Source organism: Pezoporus wallicus, unplaced genomic scaffold, assembly GCF_028554395.1.
Source record: "Pezoporus wallicus isolate ANWC-B61680 ecotype Strahan unplaced genomic scaffold, APGP_CSIRO_Pwel_v1 contig_6597, whole genome shotgun sequence".
NCBI classification, from domain to species: domain Eukaryota; kingdom Metazoa; phylum Chordata; class Aves; order Psittaciformes; family Psittacidae; genus Pezoporus; species Pezoporus wallicus.
Window position 1 is genome coordinate 1,264,447 of NW_026635331.1, and position 18,214 is coordinate 1,282,660.

Here is an 18,214-nt window from a genome sequence, read left to right on the forward strand (position 1 = left end):
CCTACTCCTTTCAACACAATCTCCCATTTCCCTTGTAATCCCCACACCAGATTACTTCTGGAAATACTAAATCTAAATCTATTCATTGTGTAAGTATACCTTAAATCAGTTCATTTCTCCTGCTCACAGAAACCTGTACCCCAGCAGACACCGAGGAGGGGAGACAGTGAGCCTATGGCATTGACACTCCTTTCCCATTCACCCTTAACTTTCCTCTCAGCTTCTGCACACGACAGCATTCCCCACCACTTCAGTACTTTCCAGTGTCCTCATCACATTAACAGAATACAGATGACTGCAGAGAGGAATTTAGGTGAAACAACAGATTTCTTCCAACCTAGCGAAGGATTAGAGGAATAGAGGATTTTTGCTTGTTCTGTGCTATGCCTTTACACAAAACTTGGAGGCAGTCAGCAGAAAGGAGAAGCAAGCCCAGGGCCTTTGTCCAGCAGCTACCTCTGCCTTTAACTTCCCATCTCTCTATGCTGCTGTTTATGAAATTGTAATGGTAGTAGTAAAACAAATGCAAATAAATTATGTATGGATGAATACATTTTTGGATGAATAAATTATAGGAGTCATGCTGACTTTCAAGAGTAATAGTTGTTGCAGTTCATGCTTGAGATGGGCTGTCAAGGGGGTTTCTCCTGGATCCACCAGCAATTGCACTGCAGTGCTGCAGGCCCCAAGAGCAGGGTCTTGCCAGAATGGAGCAGTCCATCTGCACAGGCAGGGGCAGAGGCAAAGGCAGAAGCAGTCTTGCTGCCAGCATATACTGCAGGCAGGGCAGTGTGAGAGGCAGCCTCCTGCAGCTAGGGCCCTCGTGCAGGTAGCACTGCTGACTGGGAGCAAATACACATTTTGAAGGGAAAAAACTCAATAGCCTAGATTAGTCTAAAGTACCCCTTCATTTGCTGTTGGCATCCCGAGGGAGCTAAGAAAGGCATCTGAACTCAGTACCTTCCCAGCCTCCAGAGTTGCCCTTCTCCCAGGCTGCTCAAAGCCCCATTCAACCTGGCCTCAAACACTTCCAGGGATGGGGCAGCCACAGCTTCTCTGGGTAACCTGTGCCAGTGTCTCACCACCCTCAGAGTAAAGAATTTTTTCCTAATATCTAATCTAAATTTATGCTCTTTCAGTTTAAAGCCATCTTCCCTTGTCCTATCATTACATGCCACCTGGTTGCTCTGAAGGAAATATATTATTGTTTTCCAACATGCTTTCAATTTTTCCATTTTACTAAATTTACCATATTTTTACTAAAAATTAGGAGCATCTAACAAAACATTCTTGGATCCTGTGCTTCCGTTAAGAAGAAAAATTCTATTCCAATTCAAATCAATAAACATACAAAAATACAGACTAAACTTTAACTGTATATTTAGTTATATAGTGTATATATATACAGAAGCCATATACGTTTAAGAGCATATTATATATAAAACATAGATCCTTCAGTATGTTATAGTATGCTATAGAATACTATTTACTGTATATAGTATATAATATATATTGTATTTTATACATATAGTATATTATACATATATACTGTATATAGTATATTATACATAGCATGTATAACTATATATCATGTATATAGTTAACATAAATATTTAGAATTAAATTTTATGTAAATACAATGCTTTGAAATTATTTGCATATATTGTATATACTGTTTGTTAAGAAAATTCACTATTTAAATCAATAGAATTATTTAGCAAAGCATAAACATGGAGCATTATGCTTTCTTCAGAATCATAAAAGAACCATTGATCTTTCAAAGCAGATCTATCGTAACAGTCACAGAAATCTCTCTAAAGCATTCAATAAAGCATTCAATACAATATACAGTAAAACAAAATATAGTAAAAGCTGGAATATTAAATAAGATATTAAATTTATAGTAAAGGAACTCAACCTAAACATATGGACAATATTGCTGTAATGAAAAATAAGTTTTAGCCAAAATGTAATTATTAAAATAGGGCACAGAGGCAGGAATGTATTTCAAGAAAATCTGTAACTCTTTGAATTCAACCTTTTTTTTTTGTAGCTGATCCCAACCTTATGTTCTAAGGCCTACCTAGTTGCTAGAGGTTATTATGTTTTATTATTGCCTGATAACAAACATTTAATTAACTTGGTGATAATTTCAGCACAAAATGCTCTAGAAATGCAAACTGAATGAATCATCATTAACTCAGACTATAAAATAACCAGCTCCAAAAAACAGTATTTCTTTAAAATATATAAAAGAAGTTGAAGGGCTCTTTTAAAACCAGGACAAAGAGAATTTTCAATAAGCTGACTGTAGCTGAAGTTCAAATTACAATAGGCAGGCAACTTTCATTTTACATTGTACAAAAGAAAACCCTGCAACAGGTTTCATACCCTACTATGATATATGTTGTTCCTTTAGTGATTGTTCCATTTTTAGAGGGAAAATATGCTGCTAAACTGTGTCTAACTTGAGGACTGGGATGTGCCTCCCATGGTGCCCATGCCCCAGTCACATCCTGATTCCTCTTTGTTGGGCCCTGGTTCCATTAAGCTCTGGATCCCTTCCTGCATGCAGGGTTTTGGGGAATGACATTTAAACACCTGAACCAAAGGGAAGAACTATTCTAACTTTTATACATTAACTAGGCCCCTAATTTACTCACCTGTGCAATCGGGATTTCTCAATGTGCATAATGTGTTGCAGTCTTGCTGCTGAAGTTTGTATCACAAACACACACCAGGTTTTGGCTTTAGTGTGTGCAGACATGCTATGGTGCATGAACTATGGACATTACTCTTTCTTGCCTCCTTGTATCCTCCCTTGTACCCAACCCATAGGCTGAAACTTATCTTTTATTTACATTTTTTGCATTTTAGATTGGCTTACATGGAAACTGGCCTTCAAGTTCAAGCTGTGCGTGTGTACTTGTGGGTGTATTTCCATTCCTTCAATAGTATTTTCATAGCCTGGCCACACTTAATCTAATACGATTGAGGAATCCCCAAAATAATTTGGTTTCTATAAGTTCTGTTAATATAGACGGTTACGTAGAGAGGAAGCTCCACACAGAGCCTGGACTGAGGGAAATGCACCAACATGTGCTCATACATTAGATGCTGGAGGATCTATGTTGGGGGACAGAGGCAGAGACACTTCTGAGTAATACTACAAGCAGGAAAACATTCCATTAAATTTACACCTTCTAAAATCTATGCTAAAATCCACCAAGTATGATTGAAAACCAGACTTCAATAGTTTCAGCGCTTAGAGAAGTCATTGTTGTCTCAGCTTGGATCCTACCTTCTCTCCTCCCTCCATGCCCCACAGGGACTCCCAGAGAGGAGCACAGAGCTTATCAGTCAAGAACAGTGAAATTAATTAATAGAGGACAGCTGTACTCAACAAGTATACTCTGCATTTATGTAATCTATTAGCTTCCTTGTGAGCTTTGTCCTGTTTGTAGATCTAGGCATTTAGCCAGAAGAGGTGTTGCTTTAAAACTAAATGTCAAATTCTTAGATGAGAATTAATGGAACAGATGCTAACCAGAACTACAATGATCTCAGTACTTTGTCCATACTCCTAAGATGTCCATATTCACCTCACTTTTCCCTTATAGCAGTTTCTGCTATGTCATCCAATTTAAAACAGAAAAGGCAAACTAATTTCTTTTTGCTCTTTAACAGAAGTCCCTCTGTTCTCTGTAATATCAGCTTTGACACTGAACTCAAAAAGTTTTACCTTTCAGCTGCTTTTAAACTCTACACTGAAATAAGAAAATGATTTTGTCTTGAGAAAACCTGATGGACTTTATTCAGTTTATTCCAAGACACTTGCTTAGTTTCTCCTGGTAACTTCTTTGACAAAAAGATGCTGAATTTCAAGAAGGCAAAAAGTGATTTAACTTTGCCGGTCTTTTTGGTGAGAATTAAGAGTGCATCACCATGTTGCTATTTTAGCTTAAAGTCTTCAAAGCTGATGTCTTTAGCATTGTGGAATCCCTCAACTAAATTGTTTGTTTAAAGTCCAAAGTTCATCCAATGCAGACTCACAGAGGATATGATATGACTTCCTTGCCTGCTGCATATTTTAATAAGAAAGCAACAGTATTTGTAATATTTGTAAAAACTACATAATAACAAAATATATATATATAATCTTTAGCAGATGTTCTGTAGTAACTTCAATAATTTAAAAATATCCAGATAGGTTACCTTTTGGTGCAGAAATATGGGGTATCAAAACTAGCTTCAAGTTAAACTCCAGTGCAATTCTCATTGCTCCAGTTGAGTTGCATCAGGGATAACTGGGCAGTTTCTTGGTTCTTAAATCCAAACACTGCATAAGGCTAGACTTATAAAAAAATATGTGCCTTGTACTTGAGAACAGTAGAATTTAATTTCAGAAAGGGAACCAAGTAAAATTATTTATAAATGCTACTCAGTATGTAACTTACTGGTCTGGGAATAGTATTAAATTTCTTATTAAAAAGCTGATATAATCCAATCCCTAATTAAAAAAAAAATTAATACAAAAGGCAATTTCCAGTTAAGATGTTTTTTATCTTTGTGAACTGTGACACTGTAAAGTGTCAGATTTTAAATACTGGAAGAATTTTCCTGAGCAGATGAGGTGTTTTAAGGAATGACTATCAAATACTAGAGAAAGACAAAGCTTTGGCACAGTGATGGCTGATAGTGCCTGCTTCACGACCACCAAAAAAAACCCCAAAATAGTCATTTGATCCTGCATTTTTGAATGTTTCTGGTTTTATTCAGATGTTTTAGACAGAGGTAAGTATTAAACAAAACTTTGAGATCAGAACATCCCAGACTGATATACTGTTAAAATAGTAAGGATTTTTAGAAAAAACAAACCAACCAACAAAACAAACAAAACCCCACAAAAACAAACCCTGGCATGTTTCTTTATTTAAGATGTATATTACTGCTTGTCTGCTACCCAGTGCCAGAGACTACCCGACCTAGAAGCCTTTCATTTGTTTCACTCGAGGGCATTAGGTTGCTTCTGAGTTAAAACTGAGAAGCTGGATTGTTTGCTTTTGAGAATAAACCTGTCCCTGCCATCATCTGGTGGATGGAGAATGAGCTGAGATGCACAGCAGCGATGCACATGCTTATCCCTGAGCACACAATGTTGCTTCAGCTCCATCTGATGCACTGGTGAGTACTTGGCCATCACGCTGCTGGCCATCAACAGCAGTGCTAGAGAGAAGACAGCTACAGTGGGCTACCTCTGCTCCCTCCCTGGCCCGACAGTGCCAAACAGGAACATCCATTTTCTTGTACTGTACATCATTTCACTATGTGCTTCCTTTAAAAGCAACCTAGGATTTAAGATACAAATATGGGGGGTACCCATGTTTGCTGCAGTTTCTGGAGTACAAAAATGCTTAAGTGGAGATAAGCAATCTGTTTTTCTTCAAAGAAAGGCTGTCTAAAGCTGGTAGCTCACACGAGGATTGCTTAATGACGCATCAAAATCTTTTAAAAACAGATGCAAGATTGGCAGACAAGTGATTTTGTGTTTGGGGGCCAGGCAGGTGAACAGGATTATTCATCTTGTCTGGCACCAACCTTCTGCCTTGTTTGTATATTGATTTCTGCCGGAGCTACTTCTAAACTAAAGGCTATGAAGTGTGCATTTGCACCCCACATCTTAGAGGCTGACTTCATTTATTGTCAGATTTTCTAGTGACCACTCAGCCTGAGTATGCATTTTAGTTAAACTAGCCATTAATGCAGACGGAGAATGAACTTACGACAGTATCTGGCATGGTAGAAAGTAGGCTCTGTGATAAATGTATCTAGCACTTCAGACACTTTAGATTCCTCTGGGACAGTTGCAACATCTTGGAGTGATCACTGCATCATAAAGCTGGAGATCATAGGTTAATTGGAAAGTCTGCTAATGCAGTAGTTGTACTGGAGATATGAAGAACCGCCCTGCTTCTTCACAGAATTTTACTTCAGATGCTCTAACCCTTACTTCTGTGAAGAAAGAAAACCCACTGTTATTCAAAAGCTGAGAAAAAAAAACCCAAACACCATACTTCTTGGTCTATTCTAAGATCTACATGGAATTGGTTTCCAAAATCATTTACAGACTGTAGGAGTCCTTTAAAGTCACTGGACCAAATCCTGCCTTTGTTACTCAGATTGATTAAACAGATCAAATGCCCATCAAGTTATGTGGGAATTAAACATGAGTTTCTCCTCAGCAAGGAAAGAAAAGACGACAGGACTGAGCTCAACGGTAATTTAAATGACAGGGAAAAACTAAGATGCTTTCCTTAGGGCATTTTCTTTATGTGTTGAGCAAGCAAACTGTTTAACACATTCTGACATGTATGTTAGTGCCAGACACCTGCACAGCTGGCATACTTGCCTAATAATTGGATGTTTTTCTTCCACTGGGCTCAGATTATAAGAAAAGAAAAAAACTATACTTTCAGGCTTGAGATTTTGAGGTGCAAAGGACCAACAAGTGATGATGACCACCTTGCAGGGGGGTTTCTATACCACTCTACAGCAAGTGGTTTTCCCCTCACTGGAGTTCAACTACTGTAAAAGAGCACAGTTCCTCCAGCCAGTGCAGCACAGATGGGCTGAATGCTGTTTTCTAGCAAATCAGGAGCCATAGGGTTTGTTTTGCCCATTCTGACAACAGTCATTAGCAACTAAGTTTAAATGCAATCAAATTTGACCAGTATGCAAGAAGAAGAAAGCATAATTGTGTGTGATTCAGATAGAAGTCTTTATTTAGATCCACCTCTACCACAAAAGTGATTACCTGAAAATGAAACAGCTAATTTTTTGGGCTCTGCAAGGTACAAGGAATATTACAGAGACTGGAAAATGCACAGCATATTGCAAAATATTAAATTACAAGACCACACAATAGTAATACGGTTTTCAGTTTAATGTAAGAAAAGTGGTTGAAGGCAAAAGGGCACACATCTTAATATCTGCTAGGCTCTTCCTGTAGACTCTTATGCCATTACTTGAAGCTGTGAACTCTTAAATGTCTTCTGTGAAGGACAGAAAAAAACAAATGTCTGATGATATCCAAACCCTTCCTTTGTAGGAAAGAAAGATTTATTTGAAGAAGATTATCATGTCAAATGTGACTGATAGCATGTCGAATATGCATGGTGAGTTGGCCAAAAAAGTGGTTTGCAACTCCTCTCTGCTCTCATTCCTACATAGTAAGCCATGATTCTGGTTAGCAAGAAGTTTTTGAATTCTGTTACAAATTCATGGTAGTTGGCTTTTACTGTGGGGTATAGGAAAGAAGAAGGAAAATTATAGTTTTTATAATGCAATGGAATATACCTTTCATAGCAACACTTCTTAGTTACAGGCACTGTGCTACAACCTAAACGTATTTGTATCATGGGCAGATCTAATGTTGCTGGACACAGAGATTGCTTAGGTTAGGGGAGAGGCTGAGTACAGAGGCTCCTTCTCCACAGCTGTGTTCACTAAAATAACACCACTGGACATACCTAGCCAGCCTACATACCCCAGCCTTGGGGTTTTCTCCCCATCAGTTTGGTGCATATGACAACCGATCAGAAGAAAACCTTAAGTGGGAGTTCAGCACAGGGCTTTGTTTCTAACAGTACTTGCAAAACCAGGCGGCTCCTTGGAAGCGTGGAGTCAGTGCACGGTGTCAGAATCCACTGCAAGCAGCAGAGAAGCCCTGAGGAAGGCGCCTACCTAACCACATAGGAAGGGTTCACACAGAGACAAAGCTCATTCCTTGTCTCTGGCTCCTGAAGCTGTTCCTATGTAAAAGAACCAAGTTTTAATTGTAATCTGTCACAGCTGTCAAAATATCTGGCCAATCAAATCTGGGATCCCTGCTACATATATTGTAGCAGGAATTTTATGCATCTCTTTCTTATTGAAGTTTCTGAAATTACAATCCAGATTCCGGCCTGCTCCATCCCCTTTGGGCTCCTGCAAAGGGCAGACACTGAAAAATGCATCAACTTGTATAGAACAGAACCTCACCACAGGTAGCCTACAGTAGGCATAAAGGTACTGTAGCTTACCTACAGCATTATAGCTGTACTGAAAGCAGGGAAAAGTGGGATGGGGCTGTGCTGCACATCAGGAGAACTTCCCTGGCATTGTCTATGAACAGAACTGCTTCAGTTTTATACTTGAAACTAGTCCTGCATTCTGTGGACGTTAAAAATGACCACAGAATCATAGAATGGCTTGAGCTGGAAGGGATCTTAGAGCTCATCTAGTTCCAACCCCTCTGCCACAGGCAGGGACACCTTGCACTAGACCAGGGTGCTCAAAATCCCATCCAACCTGGCCTTGAACTTTGCCAGTTACAGAAAAAAAAAAAAAAATGCTTCTGAGTTGTCTGTATTCATTTTCTTATGTCATTGTTGTTGGTAATTATATAAAAATATAATTATTATAATCTTGTAATTAGTTCTTTACAATAATTATACTGTGTTTCTATAAGTGCCCTTGATTGGTCATTTTCGTATGCAGGGCTTTTAGAAAAGTGATAAAGCCATTCAATTTTTTGTTTCTATTTATAGTTTCATCTGCCTTCTATCTAAGGTAATAAATAAATAATGATTTTGAGTGGTAAAATATATAATATAATAACATAAATAATTTCAGCAACCATATAACTCTTACTATTTTTTATTACCCTACTGGTAAAAATAATGCTGAAAATGTATTACAAGAATCTGTATGAAAGCACTAAAGTAAAATGGTCATAAAACCAATCACATGTTTTATAGAAACAGGAGTATGAAATCACATTGTGTGAGGTTTTCTGCTGCAAAGCAATTTATCATGTAAGAAAAGACAACTTTCTGCTGTTTCTAAGCACCTAACGTGTTCAACTTTTTGAGACCCATGAAGAAGTAGGTTTTATTATTTTCAATTTCCAAAACCTTTACTCTGGTCATGCTAGCACAATCTTTCAGGTCCAGTGGTAGAGTAATTTGCCAGTTCTGGTAAGTCTGCAAGAGTTACCCCCTTCCTTTTATATTCTGAAGTCTCAGGCATCTTGTATACTCCTTTCTTTAGCTGTAAATGATCTCCATTTCCTAATACCACAGGAATATTTCATTGGCTCAACTTTTGGGATGTGCTCAAATTTAATGCATAAACCCCACAATGTGGGAAAGTAAAAACAAATTTAATGCACACAGGTTTAGAAAGACTTTCAGTTAATTCAGTTGAGGTACTATTTCAGATATTTCTCTTTAAGAAGCAACTTTGAGCTCACACACTTCACAAATCACTAATGTGACACCTAGGCTCCTTTTATTCACCTTTTGTAGTCCTTGATTTATAGCATGATTTGATTCACATTACATGAAAGGTCTATGAATATCTCCGGGCAGTAAGTTCAAATTAGATCAGCCATGTTATTCCAGTTTATTTCCACTACTTTATTAAAGGATACCAAACAACGCAAACATTCTTACTTAACAGTCCTAAACTTTATCCTATAACTTCCTTCCTAAAAACATGCTTGCTATCCAAAATGGAATTCTTCTGCAGCCATCCGTGTAAGCTCCATGAAATAGAGCGCTGCATCTTCACAAGACACTACACCCTTTTGAGTCATTTTTACGCAATATAGTTGAAGGGAATTTTTTCTGCCCAAGCTCTACTCTTGTAATGGCATATGTTGTTATTTAAAACATGCGTACAACTATTTATATTGGCAGTCTAATAAGGTGTTGAACTAAAACCTTCAAGAATGTTTTAATTTGATGGTATTTAGTGGACTACAGTTCTGTTTATTGCAAAGCAAACCGTACAGTTTTCTCCATGATTAGAGAATAGCTTAGTAATAAACAATACTGCAAACCACCCAATCTACATTTCCTTTTTCAAGTTGCAGGCAGTGACAAAATAGGAGGACTATTTATGTGACACTATTTATGTAAATAGTGTCACTTTTAACTTGAGTTCAGTAGTCTGGCTGCTGTAAAACAGTTGGTATAACCTGTTACTGAGATGGGGAGAGAAGTGAGCACAGGAGGAAATAAAGTGAAAGGAACCAGAGATTCAAACCCTTTCACTTCCCATCAAAAAGAAGTAACTGGTGTTAGCATAAAAGTGTACTGTTTTAAGGATATGAATATCAGTCCCAAGAAAACTGTAAAAATATCAGGCTAGAGCATACCTTCTCTGAAGCTTAATATTTACAGAACCTGTTTTCTCCCTTCACTAATTTTCTTAGCTCTTGGCTATTTTCCCAGGCAGTGGTTTCTCAAGCAAGTGTATTGTGACCTAAATGCTAGACTGGTTGTAAGATAACTTAAAATGCAGAGTAAGAAACAGTACTTTAAAGTCAGCATTTCCCACCTATGAAGGGTACTGTTTCTCATATACAATTTGTGCATTTGCTCACAGCAGTCACCCTGTTTCCCTGTGCAATTATGCTATTACTGCTCTGACAACAGACCTATGTATAGTACTGAGATGCTTCACTCTTCATCAAATGCCCTGTTGGGGTGTCTGGAAATTTTGATTCACTGACTCTTGGTTCAAAACCTTCACAGTCACTTTTTAATTCCTCCTGAACCGTCACATCTGATAACCTGAACACAATTTCTTTCAGACTCTCTCAGAAGAGTTTAAGCAAATGTCTTAAACTTGTCTCCCACCCGTCCCCCTTTCTTTTCCCACCCCCTGAAAATAGTCATAATAATGTTAGTGACCTGGTTACACCACCATAATCTGGATTTATTCCATTGCCTTTGAAGAAGCTAATCTGCATTTACCTGTGTGTTACTGAGCTGAAATCCAGCTCAGTGGGGCCACTCGTGTGGAGGATTTGGTCCTTGTAAAATTTTGTAACATTGTTTAACAGCTATCACACAAATAGGAATGAAAACGTAATCCTGACCCAAAATCTAAGCAATTGACAGTATCTTTTAGCATCATGTCACAGAGCAGGAAAGGGATTTTTTCTGGTAGCTGGGCCAAAATGACAGGATGCACTTGATTTTAGGCTTTGGTTTCACACATTAATCAAGCTTTATTAGCATAATGACTGCTAGTCTTTCCCCTTTTCTCCAGGTCTAGTATTTTGATGGAGCAAAACCAGATAATGAATCTGGCTGTCTGGTATTAACAAACCAAACCACAGACACCTCTGCAAACATCTGTAAGGGATACTGCTTCACCTTCCTCAGCGGAGTTCACAACTCCAAAAACAGATCAAAGGATTTGGCGGAAGGTTCAGAGGGAAAAGATGATGTTTTTCTCCATTTAGTTGTTTGCCTTTTAAGCCTTTCTTCTTCCTTTATACTGCAATTTCTTTTTTTCTCCCTATCAGCGAGTCTGCTCTGGAAAAATGCCCTTCTGTGGAGGTGTTAACTGAAGGACAAAACCTGACAAGTCAGAGGTCAAAACTCATCCAGCTCTCCTCTTATAAGGTCTTCTGACTAGCACCAAAAATATTATTCCCTAGTTTTTTAAAGGCTAACCGTTGTTTCTTCCAGCAGTTTCTGGGGCACTTTCATTTTGGATGCTTGTCAAAACCTACTTCTCTCATGCAACTGAGAATAGGGCAATCCCCAAGCCTTGCAGATGGGGACAAATCTCTGATTTCATCCACAAAACTTCTGGTAGGTAGGAGAGCTTCTAAATCGCTGCTGCAGTGAGTTCGTAACAGCATCAGTTAAATGGCATGGGGAATTAATGACAGTGCAAACTGGGAATGGCAATTAGATATGTAAGAAAATAAATACGAGGCAGTATTAAATATAGGTCAAAAATGTATATAAGACCAGAACCCCTTAACCATCCTGACAGTTACATTTCTGCCTGTAAACAAACAACCAGTTATGCACAGCAGCCCTTAATAAAAGAACTGATAAAAGATGAGAACTTACTGAGAAGGGCAGAGGATGATAAACTATTTTGGTCTTAGAAAGCAGATTCCTCTCTATTTCAATACCAGTCATACTTACCCCTTTGCTCACAGAATACTGAAAACAAAACACAAGGTTTCAACTCCTTGATCAGGAACTACTGGTGTTATAAATATGTAAGAGGAGATTAAATTGCCACAAAGCAGCAAACGAAAGCTTTTTTTTTTTTTTATAATCCGTGTTATACTACAATGTAGATAAAAAGAAGGAAAAGGTTCATTCGGCATAACAGGCTGAGCACTGGGTGTTTAAAGATAGCTCCAGGTGAAGAGTGGTCTAGTGATCTGCCTTACATCCCTCTTCCTGCAGCGAGTAAGCCTGGTCCTCCAGGCAACTCTTGCGGCAATGCTAGAGGGGCTTCAGGGGGAGAAGCTGGGTGGGATCCTGCCTGATGATCAGAGCAAGAAACATGAAGGAAAGACTGTGAGCAGCAGGTAGCCATAAAATGGGACAGTCTATGGTTTCAGGTGTTCTCTGTGGTGTCTGGGTTGGGGTGAGAGATCATTTCCTTATTGAGAGCCCTAGTGGAGCTCTCTCACAGAATAAGGAGGATCTGGGATAAGTCTTTCTACACATATTTAGGCCAATTCCAGCACACCTACCCATACTTTCAGATGATGGAGTGCAGCCCAGCTCCATCCTGGAAGGCACAGATCCACATTAACATGGCAGGTCCAGGCTAGATGGATGATCTGTGAGACAACATAGAGTTCCTTGTGGAGAAGGTGACCATACTCCCAGAACTGCTGCCTCAGTGCTCTCTTTGATTTGCTGGTTTTCCTGAAATCTCCCTCAGTGGAAAGGTGGTTTCTGCCTCATATTCACCATGGTAACGTGCTTCCTTTTGGTTAGGCTGGCTCAGGGTTCAACACTGAGGGGCAGTCAAGTCCGTATTGAACTATGGCTGTGAAAATAGAAGGAAAGCAACTCCAAAGAGGAGGACAAGAAAACACCACAGCTCCTGCTACTTTCAGAAAACAAGAAGTACATCTGTTTTTACTAATGCTAAATCAGTGCAGAGCAAATAAAAAAAGCTATTATATCTAAATGGTTATCTTTTAATACCCGCTTTGCACTATTAGTAAAAAAAGTTGAGCAACGGTGACCTGGATCTTTCCTGATCTTTTCTTCAGACTACAGTGAATGAAATGGACTCCATTTATCTAAGATCCCACATAAGATTTCAGCTAATACAAGCCCTCAACATTCTGTGTTATCTATTTTTTTTTTTGTGTATGTGTTCTCTAAAATCCTGCAGTTTGTGGGATAGGAACCTGCTGCTTGGTATATAACTCCTGCTACAGTGTGCTTTGCACAAGGCTATTGCAGTAATTAATTACTATAAGGAAGATCCCTTCTGCTTAATTGTTGCTTGGCCCCAGATTAACTGTGCAAAACATATAAATCCCACCACAGAAAGTGGAATCCAGCCAGGAACAGGCTAGCCTTCTGTGATCTGGCACAGGTTGCCCAGAGAAGCTGTATATGTCCCACCCGTGGCAGTGTTCAAGGCAGGTTGGACAGGGTTTGAGAAACCTGGCCTAGTGGGAAGGTGTCCCTGCCCATGGCAGGGGGTTTGGCACTGCATGATTTTTAAGGTCTCTTCTAACCTAAACCATCCTATGATTCTGTGAATTCTAAGTGATTTTTCTCTACAGTCACTTTCTTAGGAGCAACAAGCTGTTCAAATGAAAGTCTTGTTACTTCACAAAGAAAAAAAAAAAAAAAGCCATTTATCTACCATTGCCAAAGAATGAACAATTAAGAACACACCTAAGTATATCAAGATGCTAAATATACAGATAATCTTGACAGCCCCGTATTTATTCTCCTTCCTAAAATTAACTGCTAAGAATGTGATTCTGTTCTAGGTGCATGACCAGTTGCAGGAGGAGAAATATTGTTGCCTGTGAGCTATTAAAAAAAAAAGGTATTTTTATGCTTCACGGAGGACGTAAATGCCCCTGACTTATGTGCTGAGCAGAGGTACATGAGTCAGCGTGTTGGAGGGATGGAGCTCTACTCTCCATCATTATGTGATTGAGGATGCTGGGTGCAAGGTTGGAAGTAAGCATTTCTTGTCTCTGTGCCAGGAAGACAGTCTCATGGCCCACTCAGGAGCTATTCCTAATAAAAACACCTCTGTAAAACAGCAGAGTATTTGGTCATGACAATCTATGCTTCAGCATAAGGAAATTACTGTAGTAGAGAAAGTTTTCAGCAAAATGAAAAACATTTTTATAAATCATAGAGTTTTTGGAGGGAAAAAAAAAGGTGCTTAAAAAACAGTCCTTCCTGCTTACATCCCAGGAAGCCAGAATTAGTCGCCTTCCCTGTAGGCAATTTAAGTAGAAAGGGCAAGGATTCAATAAACATCATGACTGAACTGCCCTTTAACATCTAAGAGATGGCGACTGAGCATAAAGGCACTTATGAAAGAACTATCAAGGGGAAGTGAACATTGCCACTACCTCTGCTGAATATCTTCTGTGAATACAGGAATTGAGTCTTGAAGCCTGCTACCAGCACCTTTTATTAACTTTGGTGAATAACTGAATACAATGCTTATCAATCTGAAACGGAAAAAAAGCATGGAAATCATGCATACTGATACCATTTGCCTAATGACACATTCAGGCACCATAGTCCACATTTTCAGTGCCTGCATATGTAGCTTTCTAATGTTTTATTATTTCTTCTTAAGCCAGAAATGTCACACATTTCTCAGTCATCTTTTAGAGCTTTCTTAAGACTGTTCCATCATCAAGCTGCAAGTAAGAGCATCACCAGGACAAGCATGCCCTGATAATCTTAGCTGTTCCATCCTGCACCCAGCCACACTCCTAGAGTCCTAGAAGTGGCAGTGAAGCCACATTACCTGTCCTAAGCCATGGAGAAGTCATCTCCTATACAGACAAAAAGCTCCTGGAACCACTTGTGCCCAGACATGGGATCTGTCATCCAAATGTAATCCTTTTACAGCTTCATTTCAAGAAAGCAGTCTTGAAATGATTGCCTTTTCACCCTTCTCACCTCTCTCCCCCATCCTAATTTAAAAGTTAAGTAGGACCACCCTCAAAACATTGGCAGGATCAGTTGGAACCACTGAGTTGTGAAGAGGCATAGGTGCAAGAGCCCTGGCACCTGAGAGCAATGAGGGGTACCAATGGAGGAGCGAGTGCCCAAAGTTGACCTAGCAGCTTGCTGGGGAAGCTCAGTTGCTTTGGCCCTTCCAGAAGAAATTTTTTACTAACACTTGAAATAGTTTAGTTTCCTGCTGGGGAAAGAGAGGTAAACCCCGGCAGCCAGGGTGCAAAGTGCCCACTGCATTGGGAAATGACTGCCTGACACAAGCCTGTGTTTTTCAAGCAGACCCTAAGAGCAAGTTTGATTTTAGGAGCTCATCTCAAATATGAAGTAAAGACAATAGTAAAATTTGTCATTATCTGCTTATTCAGAAATATTACCATACCATTATAGGCTTCTCAAAGTTGTCAGATTATAAATAAATAAACATCTACAAGGTGGGAAATGCAAGCCTGACCCAAGCTGATGAGAGCTGTATCATGATCAGCTTGTAAACACCCTTTCTGAATTGCATTATCCAGTTTCAAATGTCAGAGGCATCCTCTGGAAGTGCCAAGCCAAATTCTTACATGTTCTTTATCCACTTTTCTCGTGGAAGGCCTTTACACCAGCTAGTGAAGCAGATCATGCTTACTTCTGCATTTAAAAAAGAAGTAAACATCAGTCACAGTTCAGCCAATGCTCCCAGCTGTCCTGGGTTCAGCAGTAGCAGTCATTTTTCTCCTTCTTGGTAGCTGGTGCAGTGCAGTGTTTTGACTTTTGGCTTGGGAACAGAGCTGATAACAATGATGTTTTGGTTTATACAAGGACTTTGTGAGCCTCATGCTCTTCCAGGGAGGAGGGAAGCCAGGATGAAGCAGAGACAGGACACCTGACCCAAGCTAGCCAAAGAGGTATTCCATACCACAGCACGTCATGCCCAGGATGTAACTGAGAGCTACCCGGAAGGACTGGGACTGCAGGCTTGGAGGAGGTATGGGTCGGTGCTTGATCGGGCTGGGGGGGGGGGGGGGGGGGGGGCGGCGAGTTATCAGTTGGCTGGTGGTGGGTGGTGACCTGATGTATTCTCTTCCCTTGTTATCTCCTTTATCATTATTATTATTGGTGGTAGCAGTAGTGATCTGTGTTATACCTTAGTTACTAAACTGTTCTTATCTCAACCCGTGGGAGTTGCATTCTTTTCAATTCTCCTCTCCGTCCCTCCGGGAGTAGGGGGAGAGCAAGAAGGGGGGAGTGAGTGAACGAGCCCTCTGCCTGGTTTTAAACCACGACACCAGCCAAGCCACTGCCCCTAGAAGGGCACCCTGCTTTGTCATTTTACCTTTTATCTTTGCATAGTGAGAAAGAGTAGCAACTAGCAAGTCATGGTGGTGCTCTTTTGATAAAATTAGAACAAGAAAGAGACTCTTGAACTACTGATTTGATTTAGGCTGATGACCAAGGGCAACTTTCCACCAAATCTTCTGTCAAGTAGAAGAAAATGATGCTGCATGTCCAGTTCTCATCCATTTAGTGCTCCAAACCCAGAGAATTTTTGATCCTGCATATCTGCCTACCAGATAAGAAGCCAACAGCTTCAGAATCAGAGCTTTGCTTGCCCTCATACTTTGTGTACCAGTTAGTACACAAACTCTAAAACCTTGCCTACCAAAGAAGAAAATGCACATTATTCTGAATTGGGCAATGCGGAGCGTTGGGAGGATATGTGATGAAAAGCACTTTTTACACTCTCAATGTTTAAAGGGCTCTTTTTAAATTTACACTTCCTGATTACAGTGACCTCCGTAATAACTTTCATTTGAGTTCTTCCAATTTCAGTAGGAATGAGACACCTCAAAGGAAAATGAGGTTTCAGGAAGTGATTCAGAAATTGGTATTATCACTTGTATCTGTTAAGGCTTGTTCTTTCAGCTATATGCTTGCTTTTTTTTTTTTTTTTTTTTTTTTAATCTAGTATGTAAGTGTCTGCTAAGTATCATCTCACTTTACCAAGGAGGTTGCAAAACACAAGGGGGGGGAGAAGGCTGGGTTCGTACTGCTGCATTTCTAAACAGTAACAGGAGAGATCATTTTACACTCAAAGCTTTCTGCAGTGTGTATACTGCCCACTTCAGATGGGCAGTCTGATTGTCCTTACGTTCAAATATCAAACTCTCAGATTTCTAAAAATACTTCTAGATTTTTTTTTTTCCCTTGTAGTTTTAACTCCTTTTTAAACCTCCTGGTTCTCTGGTTATGTTAGATGTCTGCCACCCTCACTAGAAATCTTGACATGTTTCTCCAGAATGACCTTTATCTTACACTGAACTAAAAGCTTCAGAGAGTAAACATAAGGTCTTCCTTACCATTTCCATGTTTATTTTGCTGCAGGCTGCATCTGATCACAAAACTGACACCACTCCCACTCCATGGGAATGTTTCTTATTTAGAAAAATAGCAAATAAACCAGCACAGAGAAATCAAGTTATAACAGATACCCATTGCACAGTGTCCTCTCTCCCAGTCAGTAATGAATCACTTCCTCAGTGCTGTGAGAAAGGGGCATCGAGTTGCTGAAGGTGCCTGATTTCAAAAGAAGCCAACTAAGATACATGATGCCATGCTGTACTTGTTGGAGAGGATAAAAATCAGAAAAACAAAACGATACAGGAATTTGTATGGCTAATAGTTGCTTTTATTTTTTGCCCTACAGAGCATAGGCCATTTTGGAGGTTAAAAATTAAACCTCAAATAAAATGAGGGCAAATTATCAATTACTGCAACTTCCAGAAGATCATCCAGATCATCCCATATGATCTGCAGACTACTGTACACCCCAGAAACCATCCAGAGCTACGCACGCAGGCCTTTACCCTAGTCCACCTCCTATAACTCTCTCTGCATGCAGGTGCTAATGCAAAAGCTTTTCCAGGTCACTTAGCTTGGGCCCATAACCCCACAAATTGTATACACAGCTGCCTCCTCTGGCCCTGACAGGTTCGACAATAATCAAAGGAAAAGAAAACATCTCCCACAAAGCCTTGAAACAAATACTATGTGTTATTTTACAGAGATTTTGTCAAGTGCGAGCAGCCTAGCACAGGTACCCTGAGGGGACTGCAGGTGGCGGGCCTGTTGCGTCTGCAGTCTGAAGTGCTTGGGATTTTCCCCACCGCTGTCTTACACAGCTA

At 39.7% G+C, this 18,214-nt stretch overlaps 1 long non-coding RNA gene across 1 annotated transcript; it reads right to left on the reverse strand.

Moving 5' to 3' along the window:
* Window positions 1–13,895: 13,895 nt before the first annotated feature.
* LOC130604425 (uncharacterized) lies at window positions 13,896–15,682 on the reverse strand. The gene is made up of 3 exons (XR_008973451.1): window positions 15,614–15,682; window positions 14,429–14,530; window positions 13,896–14,097 (listed from the first exon to the last, which is right to left on the reverse strand). It is a non-coding gene; the product is annotated as an uncharacterized LOC130604425 (long non-coding RNA).
* Between the last annotated feature and the right edge of the window lie 2,532 nt (window positions 15,683–18,214).